A 19,532-nucleotide genomic window follows, 5' to 3' on the forward strand; every position below is an offset into this window, starting at 1 on the left:
TAATTTCTCAAGCCATGCGGTTCTGAATGAGCCAACGTGGAATGGTTTGGTGTTTATGTCTTTATACTCAAAAACTGGAATATTTTCGTTCACGTTTGAGCTGTTGCCCGCCGCCATTTTTTCATCTAAATGACGTCAAAACTCCCAGGTAACGCTGGGTAATAGGGAAGCTGTCTCGAGATGGGAAAATACAAGAGAAACTACCGATTGATTGAGTTATTTTACATTTATTTTATATTTATACACGTCACTTTTGCATTGCGCCGACTTCGCCATAAAACAGAGTGGGGCAGCCAGGTTCCAAATCGAATGCAATCAACTTTCAGCCGGGCAAAAACACGCCTACCAAACGGGTGCCCTGTGCTGTTGAGATTAATCATACCAATAACCCCTTCTCTAATACAGGCTAATTGTGGGGCTGCGTTTTGCATTTTTAAAATGTATATTTAACCTTTATTTAACTAGGCAAGTCAGTTATAGGACTAATTCTGGGCCAATTGTGCGCCGTCCTATCGGACTACCATTCACGGCCGGATTTGATACAGCCTGGTTTCGACTCAGGTACTGTCGTGACGCCTCTTGCAATGAGATGGAGTGCCTTAGACGGCTGCGCCACTCCGGAGCCCTGCAATTTAGGTGGTGGGTCCTGATTATGTAACCCCACCATGCATAATTTAGTAGGCTATTTTATAAAGGTGTCAAATGGGCAAGTTCTCTTCCTTCTGGTGAAAGATTAACTCCAAAGCCCAATAGCTATTTTTTTCGTCTAAATTCAGAGAGAACTATTCTTTCTTTCAACAACTGGTATCTTTTAGACCTATTCCCCCAATGTATTTATAAATACGTTTCTTCTTTATTTGATAATCGAACATGGCTCACGTGAAGAATGGGAACATCCAAAAGGTAAGACGTTTTTAGCCATACCAATTTTACTTATTTTTATTTGAATGTTCAATAGGCCTACATTTTATTTAAAGGTTAAATCTGTAATGTTGATATCATTGATGATCAGTCCTTGTAGATCTGTCCATGGATTTTAAAGTGGTTACATTTCAATAACAATGTTAAATATATGTCAACAGTCCTTCTTCCAAAGGACCCTTCTATGGATAAAATTGTGATGTAATTTTGGGGGTTATTTTGTATGTCCACTAAAATAATCTTCTATCTGTTGGGACTGACCAACATTTTTGTTGTTGTTGAGGAACTACCCAAATCCTACTTTCTATAGAAGCGTTCAATAGAATTGTTGTATAGAACATCATACACATTACTTTAGAGTTGGAAAGTGTAATTTGGTGAGGAACTAGCTGCCTAATAGCTTCATTGTTTTGTTCTTTACCATAAAAGGTCCAATGTTGCCTTTTTTTATCTCAATATCAAATCATTTCTGCTGTAACAATTAAGTGGGCTGCTTTACTAACCACGTTTCCATCCCCAGTTGTTATGCTATTAAAGTCATATGCTACCTTCTAAACAAATCAACAAAGACAGCTGTGATGGAAATAGGGGTTTGGGTACAATTTTATGCATGCAGACAGGCCTAATTTGTTCGTTGGACATGGTAGGATATTTTTGTGTCGTAAAATTGTTATGAGAGAGATGGCATACCATACCAAAGGGCTGTAAGCGCATCTATTGATATAATAAACACCATGTCCACGTAAAATTGGAGTCAATTTCTAAAATAAGTTAATATTTTCTAGATATGGTGCTGTTGGAACTACCCCACTAAAAGTCGGGAAACCATGCAGTTTATAGGCTACAGATGAATTGCATTCATAAACTCAGTATTACAAAAACAGACCTACATCCACACTGAGGAATAGCTAAATGATTTTGCGTTAAACCAGCGAGCTTGATCTGTTAAAATATCGAATATTAATTCAGGAACATGCACATGCAAGACTGATAGTGTGCTGTGAAAGTGCATTATACCAGAATCAGGTAGGCTACAAGTAGGGATGCAGGAAGAGGATGATGTGGGCCTACAGCAAGAAGTAAAAAAGTTTGCCCAACTAGGTAATCATTCATTATTTGGATTATCTCAATTGTTATCAGTAAAAACAAGACATCATTTGGGTAAATGCTCTAATAGGGTTCTCACTGCTGTGACAATGCAATATTTGTTATAGCCTACATGTTATAGGGCCAAAAACAGCTGGGCTGTTGAGGAACTACCATACCAATAGGGCTGAGGAACTACCTAGCATGCTGTTGAGGAACTACCATACCAATAGGGCTCTGAAATAGCTGTGCTGTTGAGGAACTACCATACCAATATAGGGCTGTTGAGGAACTACCATACCAATATACCAATAGGGCTGTTGAGGAACTACCATACCAATAGGGCTGCTCTCCTAGCTGGCTGTTGAGGAACTACCATACCAATAGCTGGGCTGTTGAGGAACTACCTAGCAATAGGGCTGTTGAGGAACTACCATACCAATAGGGCTCTCCCTAGCTGGCTGTTGAGGAACTCTACCAATAGCTGTGCTGTTGAGGAACTACCATACCAATAGGGCTCTCCTAGCTGTGCTGTTGAGGAACTACCATACCAATAGGGCTCTCCTAGCTGTGCTGTTGAGGAACTACCATACCAATAGCTGTGCTGTTGAGGCTCTACCTAGCTGGGCTGTTGAGGAACTACCATACCAATAGGGCTCTCCTAGCTGGGCTGTTGAGGAACTACCATACCAATAGGGCTCTCCTAGCTGGGCTGTTGAGGAACTACCATACCAATAGGGCTCTCCTAGCTGGGCTGTTGAGGAACTACCATACCAATAGGGCTCTCCTAGCTAGCTGAGGCTAGGGCTCTCCTAGCTGTGCTGTTGAGGAACTACCATACCAAATAGGGAACTACCATACCAATAGGGCTCCTAGCTGGGCTGTTGAGGAACTACCATACCAATAGGGCTGAGGAACTACCATACCAATAGGGCTGTGCTGTTGAGGAACTACCATACCAATAGGGCTCTCCTAGCTGGGCTGTTGAGGAACTACCATACCAATAAGCTGGGCTGTTGAGGAACTACCATACCAATAGGGCTCTCCTAGCTGGGCTGTTGAGGAACTACCATACCAATAAGCTGGGCTGTTGAGGCATACCAATAGGGCTCTAGCTGGGCTGTTGAGGAACTACCATACCAATAGGGCTCTCCTAGCTGGGCTGTTGAGGAACTACCATACCAATAGGGCTCTCCTAGCTGTGCTGTTGAGGAAACATACCAATACCATACCAATAGGGCTCTCCTAGCTGTGCTGTTGAGGAAACTACTAGGGAGCAAGCTGAGTTGTTTTCTATGGAACACAACCCTGCATCCCCGCCATCACACAATTACTGTTTACGCATTCTAAAAAGGTCCATACTAAATTGCAAACTGGTCAGGTGGGCATTTGAAAGTGTGTTCTCTATTGCCAATATGGCTAGCTAAGTTACTAAATACAGTCTTAGTGTTAGACTTTCACAAGGCAATTCAGAGAAGCAGATCGTCATTTTGGTGTGCATATATACTGAACAAAAATATAAAGGCAACAGCTGCAACAATTAACGATTTTACTGAGTTACAGTTCATATAAGGACATCAGTAAATTGAAGTAAATGCATTAGGCCATAATCTATGGATTTCACATGACTGGGCAGGGGCCACCCACTTGGGAGACATGCCCATCCAATCAGAATGAGTTTTGACATTGGCGGTGGCTTATGATAGAGAACTTAACATTAAATTCTCTGGCAAAGGCTCTGGTGGACACTCCTGCACTTAGAATTCCGATTGCACACTCCCTCGAGTCTTGAGACATCTGTGGCATTGAGTTGTGACAAAAATGCACATGTTACAGTGGCCTTTTGGTGTCCCCAGCACAAGGTGCACCTGTGTAATGATCAAGCTCTTTAATCAGCTTCTCGATATGCCACACCTGTCAGATGGATCGATTTATCTTGGTAAATGGGAGAAATGCTCACTAACAGGGATGTAAACACATTTGTGCTCAAAATTTGAGAAGGTTTTTGTGCATATGGAACATTGATGGTATCTTTTATTTCAGCTCATGAAACATGGGACCAACACTTTACATGTAGCATTTATATTTTTAATCAGTATATTATCACAGCGCTGGCAAAGATGGTTGACCAACTCCCTGACCAAAATGACTGACATTTATTCCATCATAAGAAGATTGATGGCCATTCTGATATTCTAATTCTATGTGCATGTTACTGTACAGCCCCTGTGTCCCAAGGTCAAATCAAATCTTATTGGTCACATACACATGGTTGGCAGATGTTAACGTCAAATGTAGCGAAATGCTTGTTCTTCTAGTTCCGACAGTGCAGTAATATCTAAGTAATCTAACAATTCCCCAACAACTACCTAATACACACATCTAAAGGGGTGAATGAGAATATGTACATGTAAGTATATCGATGAGCGATGTCCGATCGGCATAGGCAAGGTGCAGTAGATGGTATAAAGTACAGTACATACATACACTGCTCAAAAGAATAAAGGGAACACTTACATTGTGTTTAACTCCAAGTCAATCACACTTCTGTGAAATCAAACTGTCCACTTAGGAAGCACTGATTGACAATACATTTCACATGCTGTTGTGCAAATGGAATAGACAACAGGTGGAAATTATAGGCAATTGGCAAGACACCCCCAATAAAGGAGTGGTTCTGCAGGTGGTGACCACAGACCACTTCTCCGTTCCTATGCTTCCTGGCTGATGTTTTGGTCACTTTTGAATGCTGGCGGTGCTTTCACTCTAGTGGTAGCATGAGACGGAGTCTACAACCTACACAAGTGGCTCAGGTAGTGCAGCTCATCCAGGATGGCACATCAATGCGAGCTGTGGCAAGAAGGTTTGCTGTGTCTGTCAGTGTAGTGTCCAGAGCATGGAGGCGCTACCAGGAGACAGGCCAGTACACCAGGAAACGTGGAGGAGGCCGTAGGAGGGCAACAACCCAACAGCAGGACCGCTACTTCCGCCTTTGTGCAAGGAGGAGCAGGAGGAGCACTGCCAGAGCCCTGCAAAATAACTTCCAGCAGGCCACAAATGTGCATGTGTCTGCTCAAACGATCAGAAACAGACTCCATGAGGGTGGTCTGAGGGCCCGACGTCCATAGGTGGGGGTTGTGCTTACAGCCCAACACCTTGCAGGACGTTTGGCATTTGCCAGAGAACACAAAGATTGGCAAATACGCCACTGGCGCCCTGTGCTCTTCACTGATGAAAGCAGGTTCACACTGGGCACATGTGACAGTCTGGAGACGCCGTGGAGAACGTTCTGCTGCCTGAAACATCCTCTAGCATGACCGGTTTGGCGGTGGGTCAGTCATGGTGTGGGGTGGCATTTCTTTGGGGGGGCCACACAGCCCTCCATGTGCTCGCCAGAGGTAGCCTGACTGCCATTAGGTACCGAGATGAGATCCTCAGACCCCTTGTGAGACCATATGCTGGTACGGTTGGCCCTGGGTTCCTCCTAATGCAAGACAATATGTGGCTGGAGTGTGTCAGCAGTTCCTGCAAGAGGAAGGCATTGATGCTATGGACTGGCCCGCCCGTTCCCCAGACCTGATCCAATTGAGCACATCTGGTTCATCATGTCTCGCTCCATCCACCAACGCCACATTGCACCACAGACTGTCCAGGAGTTGGCGGATGCTTTAGTCCAGGTCTGGGAGGAGATCCTTCAGGAGACCATCCGCCACCTCATCAGGAGCATGCCCAGGCGTTGTAGGGAGGTCATACAGGCACGTGGAGGCCACACACTACTGAGCCTCATTTTGACTTGTTTTAAGGACATTACATCAAAGTTGGATCAGCCTGTAGTGTGGTTTTCCACTTTAATTTTGAGTGTGACTCCAAATCCAGACCTCCATGGGTTGATAAATTTGATTTCCATTGATAATTTGTGTGATTTTGTTGTCAGCACATTCAACTTTGTAAAAAAAAGTATTTAATAAGAATATTTCATTCATTCAGATCTCGGATGTGTTATTTTAGTGTTCCCTTTATTTTTTTGAGCAGTGTATGATATGAGTAATGTAAGATATGTATACATTATTTCAAGTGACTAGTGATCCATCTATTAAAGTGGCCAGTGATTGGGTCTCAATGTAGGCAGCAGCCTACAGTTAGTGATGGCTGTTTTAGAAGCTGTTTTTCAGTCTCTCGGTCCCTGCTTTGATGCACCTGGACTGATCTCGCCTTATGAACAGACAGTGGCTCGGTGGTTGTCTTTGATGATCTTTTTGGTCTTCCTGTGACACCGGGTGCTGTAGGAGGGCAGATAGTTTGCCCTCTGGTGATGCATTGTGCAGACCGCACCACTCTCTGGAGAGCCTTGCAGTTGAGGGCGGTGCAGTTGACGTACCAGGCTGTTATGCAGCCCAACAGGATGCTCTCAATTGTGCTTCTGTAAAAGTTTGTCAGGGTTTGGGTGACAAGCCAAATTTCTTCAGCCTCCTGTGGTTGAAGAGGCGCTGTTGATCCTTCTTCACCAAATTCTCTGTGTGTGTGGACCTTTTCAGTGTCTGTGATGTGTACGCCCAGGAACTTAACTTTCCACCTTCTCCACTGCTGTCCCTTCGATGTGGATAGGGGGTGCTCCCTCTGCTGTTTCCTGAAGTCCACGATCATCTCCTTTGTTGACGTTGTTTTCCTGACACCACACTCAGAGTGCCCTCACCTCCTCCCTATAGGCTGTCTCTTTTTGTTGGTAATCAAGGCCACTACTGTTTTGTCATCTGCAAACTTGATGATTGAGTTGAGGCGTGCATGGCCACGCAGTCGTGGGTGAACAGGGAGTACAGGAGGGGCTGAGCACGCACCCTTGTGTGACCCCTGTGTTAAGGGTCAGCCAAGTGGAGATGTTGTTTCCTACCGTCATCACCTGGGGGCAGCCCGGGGCAGTCCAGGACCCAATTGCACAGGGAAGGGTTGAGACCCAGGGCCTCTAGCTTGATGTCGAGTTTGGAGGGTACTATGGTGTTGAATGGTGAGCTGTAGTCAATGAACAGCATTCTTACATAGGTATTCCTTTTGTCCAGATGAGATGGGGCAGTGGGATGGCGATTGCGTCTGTGGCCCTGTTGGGGCGGTATGCAAACTGAAGTGGGTCTTGGGTGGCTGGTAAGGTGGCGGTGATATGATCCTTGAGTAGTCTCTCAGTGCACTTCATGATGACAGAAGTGAGTGCTATGGGGTTTTAGTCAATTAGTTCAGTTATCAGTGACACTTATCAAAATTGGCTTTTCAGAACCGGTATATAGGTATGAGTGTAAAGAGCTAACCTACGTCAATTTTGTTTTAAAACTTCGCCATCGGCCAAAACGGGGCACCTGGCTCACGCCTAGGAAGCAGCACGGTTCTAAAACTAATGCAATCAACAGTAACCTGGTTCACCTGGGGTATTAAAGCCTTGTTCACATTGGCAGTTTGAAATTACTCAAATCCATATTTTTTTTGCATTTCTGAAAAGAGTCTTCTTTTTCCTGCATTCTGAACAGCCAAAAGCACATGGAATCGGTTCTTTTAAGACCCGCTTCAAAGCCCTTTTGTTGGTCGTTTGAAGTCCGGTACAAATCTGATTCCTGGTGCTGTGACTTGTCTTAACGGTCAAATCTGATTTATTTTCCCTGAAGTGGTTTTTAGACTGTTATTCTGCATATCTTATTATTTGCGAGCCACGACAGTTTGACAAGAACATGTGGTAGCTAACTAGCTTGTTAATTGTTGACAAACAAATTAGTTTGTGTGCTAGAGAGCTAAACAGCTAGCTAGTTGACTGCTGTGGCTCGCAGTCAACTGTGGCTAGCAGTCAACTATTTTGAAAGTTGGACTGTCTTATTCTTTGAAGCTCAAAACATTTCTTTACACTGATTGAGTATTCCAAGCACCTGGGAAACGTCCATGGCAGGCATTGTTGTCACCTTAGCTTGTTATATAACTTCTGAGTGAAAGGAACCACGAGCACCACCACCAATCAGCCTACACCATTGCACACACACCCGTCATTACTATGACAACTAGCATAGCCATGTCAGCAAATGACTGCAGTCTGAACACACACCCAGCCGATTTGGTCACTTGTAACTTGCGGTTTGGACAGTCAGTATTCCAAAGCGGATTAGAAAAGCAAAACTGATTTGAGCGGATTAATAAACCCCTCACTGTAAGGGACTTCTTTGTTATTGCCTTCCCTTTGAAGTAATAACTGATTAGAAACACCTCAAGGAAGAGGGTAAGGAAGGATACACTTAAGGAACTTGAACGAGGCCCAACATTCTCAATTATCCAATGGGAATCCTGTGACAAATGCACTGCTATACCAAAGAAGAAAAATAAATTCACTGCGATGGTATTTCGATTGATTCTCACGAGGTTACGTTTACACTTATCCCATGTCTTATATTTGTCCACTAATTGGCCTTTTGACCAATCAGATCAGCTCTGAAAAAGAGCTCTGAAAAAGAACGGATGTGAAAAGCTCCAATGGGATTGGTCAAAAGACCAGTTAGTGGAGAGAAGTATGAAAATATTTCTGCCTGTATAAACACAGCCAAAGGGCTTGCAGAATGGCTAGGCACTGATGATGGCTCCTTGTGCAGTTGATAAACTTGATTTCCTTGACTTTCAGATGGACCCAGAGGATCCCTTTCTCCTGGTACCTGATAAGATGTAAGTCTCCTACTTCACAAGTCTTTGTTAAGATACACACTGATTTAGCTCTTCCCTCTATGTAAAAAGAGCTATGTAACCATAGTTACAGTATTAATGCCTACAGCACAAATCTCAGCCGACGACACATTCAACATTGTGTTCTGTGTCTAAATAGATATTTACTACAGTCTGCCACATGCTGTGATTGCTATAGCCCCCATACTCAACTGGTGGACTGCAATCCGGACCCAGAACAGGGTCAATGTGGACTCAAGTTTTTTAGGAACTCTGTTGGGATTTGACCCCTGGTATCATATAAACACACAAGACATGGAAGAGTGTCGAATTATAGGAAAGTAGCTTTAAAGTTTCCAAATTCTCAACGCCAGCAAGAGGGGTTTGAAGTTTGGAATCGCATGGGTTGTGAGTTTTATTTTATTACGCCAATAAATGACCTTTGCCGCCTAGGACATTTTGTTACCCAACCTTCTCAAATAGTACTTGAGTAACCCTTTGGCTGATTTTGACAGGACTCTAGAAATGACATCCATGTATGGAACATTACTGGAGAAATACTACACCTGATCTGCACTTCTGTTTCCCTTCCCAGGAAATCCCAGATGGATTTAGAGACTGCGTTGCAGGATAGTGCCAAAGCCCTTGACCTCTTCCTCAACAACCGGTTCTCAGACGCCTTGGATCTCCTCAGACCCTGGTATGTCCCAGTCAACTTCATCATAGCTTGCCTTGAGGCTTTACATGCTTTAAGATGAACTGCTCATGTCTGTCTCTAATAGTGATTGGCGATGACCTGTTCGGTAAAGTGTATTCTACTGCAATATTGCCAACACAAATTGTCCTAATTGGCTACCAGAAACTGTCCACCTTCTCTGTGTATATTCATTGGTTGGTCACATTGGATCCATTTCTCAATAAAAATGCTTCTCGAGTTTCTTCTGTTTCTGAAGGGCTTTGTCATGTTCTCTCAGGAGGAGCCAGAGTATGTACCACGCTGTGGGCTACAGCAGCATGCTGGCCATGCAGGCGGGCATGACCTTTGAACCCAAGGATGTTGAAAAGGCCATGACTGCTCTGAAGGAGTCTCTGCAGACGTGCCAGATGTACGGTTTTGCTTCTCTCATAGAAATGACATGAATGTAGGGCATCTCATTCTATAAAGTTTCAATTGCCAATGCATTGAAGAAGCTTTATCTCACACGTCAGATTCAGACATTTTTGGGCAATGGCAGGACTTAGAGCTAGAGTCTTGAATCGAAACAATAGCTAAGCGGACACCCCGCCTCTGTTTTGGTAAAAAGCTGAAGGATGGACCTGGAGTAATCCAACAATGGATGATGCAAAAGGACTGTTAGTTTGCAAACATTGGAGTTACCCCATCAGAACCCAACATGTACATTAGGTTATGACAGTTGAACTACGCTCATGAGGCATTTATCAGTGTTATATTCTTCAAGAATCAATCGTAGTGTACATATTACACATTTTTGTCCAAAGGTGGATGTAGCAACTAAGGATTGTAACTTTTAACACAGTACGTTATCTCGTCACAGGTTCCGGAAGAAGACTACCATGGTGGAGGCCATCACTGAGATGTTTTACAAGCAGCCAGCTGACGACTTAACTGAAGGTGTGATTGGCTACCATCTCCGTGATGGCTGTAGGTTATAAAGGAGGATATCAATATGTCGACATCTAGACATCCATACATGTAGTATGTGTCATCCATACTGAAATATACATGTTTCATGACTGGCCTTTTGATTGATTTCATGTATTTTATTGTTTGGGTTGTCATGCTTCAGGATGCCCAGCACACATGGGGTTAAAATACTATTTTCTGTAGCAAAATTATAATATATGCACAGAATAGTTTTTGGAAAGTTTTCAGACCCCATTACTTTTTCCACAGTTTGTTAAGTTATTCTAAAATGTATTAAATTACTTTTCAATCTACACACACACAATACCCCATAATGACAAAGCAAAAATATGTTTTTAGAAATGTTCGCTAATTATTATTATTTTTTTAAATCATGTTTACGTACATGTTCAGACCCTTTACTCAGTACTTTGTTGAAGCAGCGATTACAGCCTTGATTCTTCTTGGGAATGTGCCTCAACACAATCCTGTTTTGGCGCTCTACAGACAATTCCTTTGACCTCATGGCTTGGTTTTTGCTCTGACATGCACTGTCAACTGTGGGACCTTATATAGACAGGTGTGTGCCTTTCCAAATCATGCCCAATCAATTGAATTTACCACAGGTGGACTCCAATCAAGTTGTAGAAACAGCTCAAGGATGATCAATGGAAACAGGATGAACCTGAGCTCAATTTCAAAGGGTCAATAGCAAAGGCTCTGAATACTTTTGTAAATATATTTCTATGTTCTGCAGAAATGTCTAAACCTGTTATTGTGTGTGTAGATTGACAAATGTATTTAATCAATTTCAGAATAAGGCAACGTAACAATGTGAAAAAAGGGAAGGGGTCCTGAATACTTTCCGAATGCACTGATTACATGTACTACATCCACATTGGTTTAAATGTGTGGGTCTGTTCTGGACTTTTGACTGACGGGCACCTCTCTTTTTTTTTTGCTCCATGCCCGCTGCAGAGGAGATGCATGCGGAGTTGTGCTATGCTGAGACGCTATTGCAGAAGGCTGTACTCACTTTTCTGGACGAGAGCATGATCAGCTTCATCAAAGGAGGCATGAAGATCCGCAACAGCTTTCTGATCTACAAGTGGGCAGTTTTTGATTTAGTTATTTTATTTTTTCTTCACACGACTTACCCTGGTCTTGCATGGTTTCACATGAACTGGTTGATATAATGTGAAAAGGATATTAAGTTTTGTGTTTGGGTAGTCCAGCCACAGGTGGCTGGTGACTCCTTAATTGGGGAGGACAGGCTCAAAGTAATGGCTGGAATGGTATCAAGCACATCAAACGTGGTTTCCATATGTTTGATACCATTCACACCATTCCAGTTTATTATTAGCCGCCTCTACCATCCTGTCACCAGCCTCCTGTGCTTTCAGTATATGAATGACTGTTCTCAGAATTGATGCACTAGAAAGCAATGAATCAGATGTTATCAAGCAGTGATTGTTTTTAGCAGGGTCACATTTGAGAGTCAAGTATTTTGGGAGATCTTGCATGGTTGATACTGTACTCAAGTTCATAGTTCAATATGTCATTCTGTCCATGAGCTGCTGTTGTCTATAAATGTTCTGTATTATGTCATGTTTTGTGTGGACCCCAGGAAGAGTAGCTGCTTCATTAGCAATGTCTAATGTGGATCCTTATAAAATAACCAAATGCCTGTTTGGCTCCTCTCTACAAGGGAATGTGATGTTATGTCAACCATGGCCAAGAACCAGTCTGACCAGATGAGCACACAAACTCACTTCAGGAGCGGTGTGAACATGGGCATTGGTTCATTTAACTTGGTAAGAGCGTTGGTGTTTCAGCTTCAGCGTTATGGGTGAGGTAGAAGATGGTAGGACAGGCAGATTAATAAGAGTTGCTAAAGCGGTCAAATGTAAGATTACAAATGTTTTTTCTCAACTCAAAAATGATGAATGTTTTTATTTTCTATTGGCTGTTTTTTTCCTTGACATGGAAGGGGGATTTTTGTTTTGTGGTCCTCAGATGCTGAGGTCACTATCTTCACCATTTGGTTTTCCTCTTTCAGTATTTGTCTCTCTTGCCGAGCAAGGTCCTCAGACTACTGGAGTGGATGGGTTTCTCTGGAGACCGGGTAGGTGACGAGGAGCAGTCTCACCACTTCTCTCTCTGACAGACTATTCAGCATCACACACCGGTCGCCTTGCAAAATACTCCTTTTCTCTTGGATAGTCCAAGTGGGGAGTCTATTTTTCTTCAAAGTAATTATTGTCCCCCAAAAACTGAGTGCTTGCATAAGTAAAAAAAGAATAAATCTGTAAATGTTTGAAATGATACATTTCTTTAGTTTACTTCCCATTATGTCTCATAATTAAGCCAATGACGATGCAATGAAGTGGATGTAGTTGATAGAGGCTTGTTGTGCAGGAAGTGGGTCTGTCCCAGCTGAGGGAGGGGGCAGCCAGCAACAGCCTGCGGTCCATCCTCAGCACTCTGTGCCTCCTGATGTACCACCTCTACATCAGCGTCATACTGGGTAAGGTACAGATCTAGGATCAGCTTTCCCTCCCCGAAACCTTACCATAACCTCGGAACCCTAAATTGGGGAAAACCCAAAAAGGACCCAAGACCTGTGTCTAAGGGCAACATTTGTCTTTCTCCTTAAATGCCACACGGGCCACTGGAGTTTTGAGGATAAAGGATGCCCTCTGGTGGTGATGATGCTGAACTGCTCCATTGTTACGACAGTACTGTGATCATCAACTGTCGCAGTCATGCTTTACAAAGTCACTTTGTCTTCAGCTGGTTTCTTATGTGAAGAGCATTTAATCCATTTGTATGGCCTATTAGGCTGTGTTTACACAGGCAGCCCATTTGTGATCTCGTTTCCACTCATTTATCTTTTGACCAATAAGGTGTTTTCACATCAAATCTTTTTCAGAACTGATCTGATTGGACAAAAGATGAATTATTGAAAAAGACGGGCAGAATTGGACTGCCTGTTTCAAATGTATCCTTAGATAATGGGTTTTAATTCACATTGATGCCTTGTCTTACCTTCTCTATAGGTACTGGTGAGGCGAACCTGGAAGAGTCTGATGTTCTTCTGAAGCCCTACATTGAAAAGTTCCCCCATGTAAGTGAACAGTCCCCCTCCTGCAAGGTCTTCCCACTTGCCCATCTCCTCCGTTAACATCGACTGTGGTTGTTCTCTAGGGGGCCCTCATTCTCTTCTACCAGGCCAGGATTGCTCTGCTCAAGGGTAACTTTGAATTTGTGAGTAATCTCCCTTTTTAAGAATGGCATCTTCATACATTTTCCTGGGTAGTATTCATTAGGTACCAAATGGAAGAAAACATCATTGGGAGCAACTTCCTAAACTTGTCCAATGAGAAACGCTTGTGTTCTGCTGTAAAGCATTTTGCTATGCGGTGCCCTAATGAATATGACCCTGTCTGCGATGTTACAAGTTATAAAATCGACCCCTCTGTCTAATAAGAACCATATCTCCTTGTTTTGTGTATCTGTCCGCCAGGCCCAGAAGAAGTTCCTGGAGTGCATAGCTGCACAGCAGGAGTGGCGTCAGATCCACCATCTGTGTTACTGGGAGCTTATGTGGTCCTACTCCTTCCAGCAGGACTGGCTGGAGGCATACCAGTATGCAGACCTTCTCTGCAAAGAGAGCAAGTGGTCCCAGGTATAGTACACCTGTAGCAGCCTAACTAAAACATTTAGGATGGAGTTCCCAGGTATAGAACACCTGTAGCAGCCTGACTAAAACATTTAGGATGGAGTTCCCAGGTATAGAACACCTGTAGCAGCCTGACTAAAACATTTAGGATGGAGTTCCCAGGTATAGAACACCTGTAGCAGCCTGACTAAAACATTTAGGATGGAGGTCCCAGGTATAGAACACCTGTAGCAGCCTGACTAAAACATTTTTAGTATAGAACATGGAGTTCCCAGGTATAGTACACCTGTAGCAGCCTGACTAAAACATTTAGGATGGAGTTCCCAGGTATAGAACACCTGTAGCAGCCTGACTAAAACATTTAGGATGGAGTTCCCAGGTATAGTACACCTGTAGCAGCCTGACTAAAACATTTAGGATGGAGTTCCCAGGTATAGTACACCTGTAGCAGCCTGACTAAAACATTTAGGATGGAGTTCCCAGGTATAGTACACCTGTAGCAGCCTGACTAAAACATTTAGGATGGAGTTGGAGTTCCCAGGTATAGTACACCTGTAGCAGCCTGACTAAAACATTTAGGATGGAGTTCCCAGGTATAGTACACCTGTAGCAGCCTGACTAAAACATTTAGGATGGAGTTCCCAGGTATAGAACACCTGTAGCAGCCTGACTAAAACATTTAGGATGGAGGTCCCAGGTATAGAACAGTACACCTGTAGCATTTAGGATGGAGGTTCCCTGACTAAAACATTTAGGATGGAGTTCCCAGGTATAGTACACCTGTAGCAGCCTGACTAAAACATTTAGGATGGAGTTCCCAGGTATAGTACACCTGTAGCAGCCTGACTAAAACATTTAGGGATGGAGCCTGTCCCAGGTATAGAACACCTGTAGCAGCCTGACTAAAACATTTAGGATGGAGTTCCCAGGTATAGTACACCTGTAGCAGCCTGACTAAAACATTTAGGATGGAGTTCCCAGGTATAGTACACCTGTAGCAGCCTGACTAAAACATTTAGGATGGAGTTCCCAGGTATAGTACACCTGTAGCAGCCTGACTAAAACATTTAGGATGGAGGTCCCAGGTATAGTACACCTGTAGCAGCCTGACTAAAACATTTAGGATGGAGTTGGAGTCCTAAAACATTTAGGATGGAGTTCCCAGGTATAGTACACCTGTAGCAGCCTGACTAAAACATTTAGGATGGAGGTCCCAGGTATAGTACACCTGTAGCAGCCTGACTAAAACATTTAGGATGGAGTTCCCTGGTATAGTACACCTGTAGCAGCCTGACTAAAACATTTAGGATGGAGTTCCCAGGTATAGTACACCTGTAGCAGCCTGACTAAAACATTTAGGATGGAGTTCCCAGGTATAGTACACCTGTAGCAGCCTGACTAAAACATTTAGGATGGAGTTCCCAGGTATAGAACACACACTTTTTGTTGATGTTGCATACACTGGAAAGGTGCAGTGAAATGTGTTATTTTATCGTACCATAGTGGTATGATGCCCTCTGGTGCAGATTAGGATCAAGTGGACATCGATAGATTTTTTTCACCTTGTGTACATGAACCAGTGACATTTCGGTTACTGGCCCAACACTAACCGCTAGGCTGCCCTAGCAGCCTAACTAAAACCATTTTACCTCCCGGTCACAGATTAAGGTCCTTTTCCAGTAACTCTCCTTCTTCACTTAAAATGTTTTTATCCATCCCTTACGGTCTTTCCTCCTTGCTCTTTACAGCTCCCCCATGTTCTAAAACTGGTATATTCCCTGGAGGTCTGGGTACAGATGGCTCATATTCATTGTGACTTTTGTTCTCTCCTGGCAGGCTGTATACGTGTTCCACAAAGCTTCCATCCTCAGCATGATGCCAGAGGAGGAGGTGAAGAAAACTGGGGAGAATGTGGAACAGTTGTTCAGGTATGTGTTGTCAATAAAGACATTTTATTTGTATGGCACCCAAAGATACTATACAACTTGAAAGAAAGTAGGACCACACCAAAAAAAAGATGACTATATTTTCAGGATGGCATAAATGTAATATTTACATGAATCATAAACTGAACAGAAGGCACTATTACAAAGGGAAGGTGGGTTGTTAAGGTTTATAGCTATGGCTACTTTCGTGTGTCTGATAGGCAAGTGGAGAGCCTGCGGCTGCGGATTGCAGGGAAGTCTATCCCAACAGAGAAGTTCGCGCGAAGAAGGCTCAGCGGTACAACGCCGCAACCCCAGTGACGCTGGTGATTCCTGCCGTGGTGAGAACTCTTCTTTTTTTTTTATTTAGTCAAAGCAATATACGGGAACTTTTAAAATGTGGTATTTGGGTCTAAAATGCATTTTCCTCATGACAGGAAATGATATACGTTTGGAATGGCTTCACCATCATTGGCAAAAGGCCTGAACTGACAGAGAGCATTCTGGTCACTATCGAGAAAGCAGAGGAGCAACTGAAGAATGACCCAAGTGAGTTTACCTTCACAATGCTCTAGGTCTAATCTATGGGACGGTGTGGGGGTCTCAAGGGGAAAAATGGTCAGGTGTGGTAGAAATGCCAGGGCTGATTTCTGGTCCGTCAGCCCCTGTCTAACACAGAATAATCAAGGTTTTTTTATTTCTTTCCTCTCCCAGATCCATCAGAGTACCACGTGGATGACCAGTGCATGGTCCAGATGCTGATGGGGCTGTGTCTGCGACACCTGGGCCATCTGGACCAGGCCCAACTCTGCTTCACACACGTCATCTCCAGGTAAGGCTATTATCACCATTCTCTGATCATTGAGGAATGTGGTTTGTGTGGCACCTCAGGGGGCAGCCCACCATCTACTAAGACTATTTATTCACCCAAATGTAATAGATCTGTTGGCTTTCTTACAATCTGATTGTTGTGATTTGTTTTGACAGTGAAAACAGGATCAAGCATGACTGCTACCTGGTGCCATACAGCATGTATGAACTGGGTCTTCTCTACAAGCAGCAAGGAGACTTGGGGAAGGCTACCACCACCATAGAAAATGCCAAGTAAGTGTCAATTGAAACCAGCACTACTTTAGATGCATTGTTTGTTGCCTGGGATGAAGAGTGAATGTTATTAAGACGTATCTGGATGTTTACAGGCAGAACTACAAGGGTTATAGCATGGAGTCGAGGCTACACTTCCGTATCCATGCTGCCCTTAACACAATGGGGACTTCGGTGGCCAAACTACCACCCCACCGCACGTCAGCTTGAGGTCGTGAAGGTCAAAGGCACCACTGCCAACGAGGAAATGCTGAATATCTTGGTTCCATTCTACCTTGATATGGAGGTGTACAGACTTGAAAGAGTATTGATTATAGTACACATAGAAAAAGCCTGCACTTAAAATGTAAACTTGCAATATGACAATTTCAGTCTTTTCTGTAGGGCCGACTCATGACTAGAGATTTGAGTACATAACTCATTTTAAGCACAAATCTTCCATTGTAATTGATGCATAATTTACAAGAAACATGTGAGCTACACACTTGGACCTTAAGTTAGGATATGGCCTAAATGTTTTGGGTTTAGCCTTTTGATTTGAGTCTGTAAAGACATGTACCTGTACGGTTTCTGTTCTCTTATACTTATGTTCTATACACATAATGCTGTTATACATTCTGCTCTGTTTAATTTTCTGCTAATTTTAACCAATTTACATTTGAACACATGGTTCTTTATTATCCACGTCTGAAGGTGCACTGGAAATGCGAAGTTGTACCTGTCATTGTACGAAGTGATTACTCAAAAGATTTTGACAAATAAAACTGTTGGAATGGATGAATGAGTTTTTATTTTTTGCATGAATTGTCTGCCATTCATTCACTGACAATTAGATCCGACAATGAGCCCACTTGTCACTATCAGATCTCAATAACAAAACGCATCACACCTACAAAACTGCACATTACTGTTGTCTGCGCAGCAAACTATAACTGTTCAGTCAGTTTTCAGAGGATGCTTTTTTGTTACTATTCAGTACTGTATCCAAATCTGAGGTTGTTATAGCGCGTTTACTGTACAATCAAACTCCAACCGATATGTTTCAGGTGGTTTGTGTGTGTATATATACAAACAAAAGTACGTGGACACATCTTCAAATTAGTGGATTCGGATATTTCAGCCATCCGTTGCTGACAGGTGTATAAAATCGAGCACACCGCCATGCAATCTCCATTCACACATTGACAGTAGAATGGCCTTACTGAAGAGCTCAGTGACTTTCAACGTAGCACCGTCGTAGATGCCACCTTTCCAACAAGTTCGTCGAATGTCTGCCCTGGTCAACTAAGTGCCGTTATTGTGAAGTGGAAATGTCTAGGAGCAACAACTGCTCAGCGGTGAAGTAGTAGGCCACACAAGCTCACACAACGGGACGCCGAAAGTTGAAGCATGTAGCGCGTACAAATCGTCTGTCCTCAGTAGCAACAAACTACAGAGTTCCAAAATGCCTCTGGAAGCAAGGTCAGCACAATAACTGTTCGCCAGGAGCTTCATGAAATTGGTTTCCATGGTTGAGCAGTCGCACACAAGTTTAAGATTACAATGTTCAATGCCAAGTGTCGGCTAGAGTGTTGTAAAGGTTGCAGTTAAACCATCTGGCAGTCTGACGGACTAATTTGGGTTTGGCGGATACAAGGAAAATGCTACCTAAAGTTGTGGTAGAATAATGGTCTGTGCCTGTTTTTCATGGTTCGGGGCTAGGCCCCTTAGCTCCAGTGAAGGGAAATCTTTACGCTACAGCATACAATGAATGACATGCTAGACGATTCTGTGCGTCCAACTTTGTGGCAACAGTTTGGGGAAGGCCCTTTCCTGTTTCAACATGACAGTGCCACTGTGCTCAAAGCGAGGTCCACAATGAAATGGGTGTGGAAGAACTGGACTGGCCTGCACTGACCTCAATCCCACCGAACACCTATGGGATGTATTGGATCGCGGACGGCGAGCCAGGCCAAATTGCCCAAAATCGGTGCCCGACCTCACTAATGCTCTTGGCTGAATGGAAGCAAGTCCCCGCAGCAATGCTCCAACATCTAATAGAAAGCCTTCCCAGAAGAGTAGAGGCTGTTATAGCAGCAACGGGACCATCGCTATATTAATGCCCATGATTTTGGAATGAGGTTTGACGAGCAGGTGTCCACATTGTTATGTAGTGTATATTTCAGTGGGTTGGAAGTCATGCTCTAATATTGAGAAATCCAGAACAACCCCACTAAATGAGATCAGAATAATTGCAGCGTCCGATGATCACTGACGAAAGTGCTGCTCCGAACGTTCAGATGTGTTTTGCGATGACGCTTCTCGAGTATTTTCGGTGAGCCGAATCATTTGGCTCCGTCACGTAAAAGAGCCGACTCATTTGGCCCCCAAACGGCTCTGGTAAAAATGCTTGAAGGTGAGTTCAACTTTTTTGTATTTTATTTTACTTCAGATTCATCTTCAGCACCACCCCTACATCAACATATGTGAAAATGACAGCACGTGTCTA

At 43.4% G+C, this 19,532-nt stretch overlaps 1 long non-coding RNA gene and 1 pseudogene across 2 annotated transcripts; one reads left to right on the plus strand and one right to left on the minus strand.

Annotated features, from left to right (window-relative positions):
* Window positions 1-666: 666 nt before the first annotated feature.
* On the plus strand, window positions 667-17,821 carry LOC127907981 (tetratricopeptide repeat protein 39B-like; annotated as a pseudogene).
* On the minus strand, window positions 14,411-15,813 carry LOC127907982 (uncharacterized). 2 transcript variants are annotated; one of them, XR_008065791.1, is made up of 3 exons: window positions 15,296-15,798; window positions 14,904-15,059; window positions 14,411-14,509 (listed from the first exon to the last, which is right to left on the minus strand). It is a non-coding gene; the product is annotated as an uncharacterized LOC127907982 (long non-coding RNA). The 2 variants fall into 2 exon arrangements; XR_008065792.1 differs by lacking the exon at window positions 14,411-14,509 and adding an exon at window positions 14,759-14,847 and having other exon boundaries at window positions 15,296-15,813.
* Window positions 17,822-19,532: the final 1,711 nt, after the last annotated feature.

Source organism: Oncorhynchus keta, chromosome 16 (genome assembly GCF_023373465.1).
Source record: "Oncorhynchus keta strain PuntledgeMale-10-30-2019 chromosome 16, Oket_V2, whole genome shotgun sequence".
Classification (NCBI taxonomy): domain Eukaryota; kingdom Metazoa; phylum Chordata; class Actinopteri; order Salmoniformes; family Salmonidae; genus Oncorhynchus; species Oncorhynchus keta.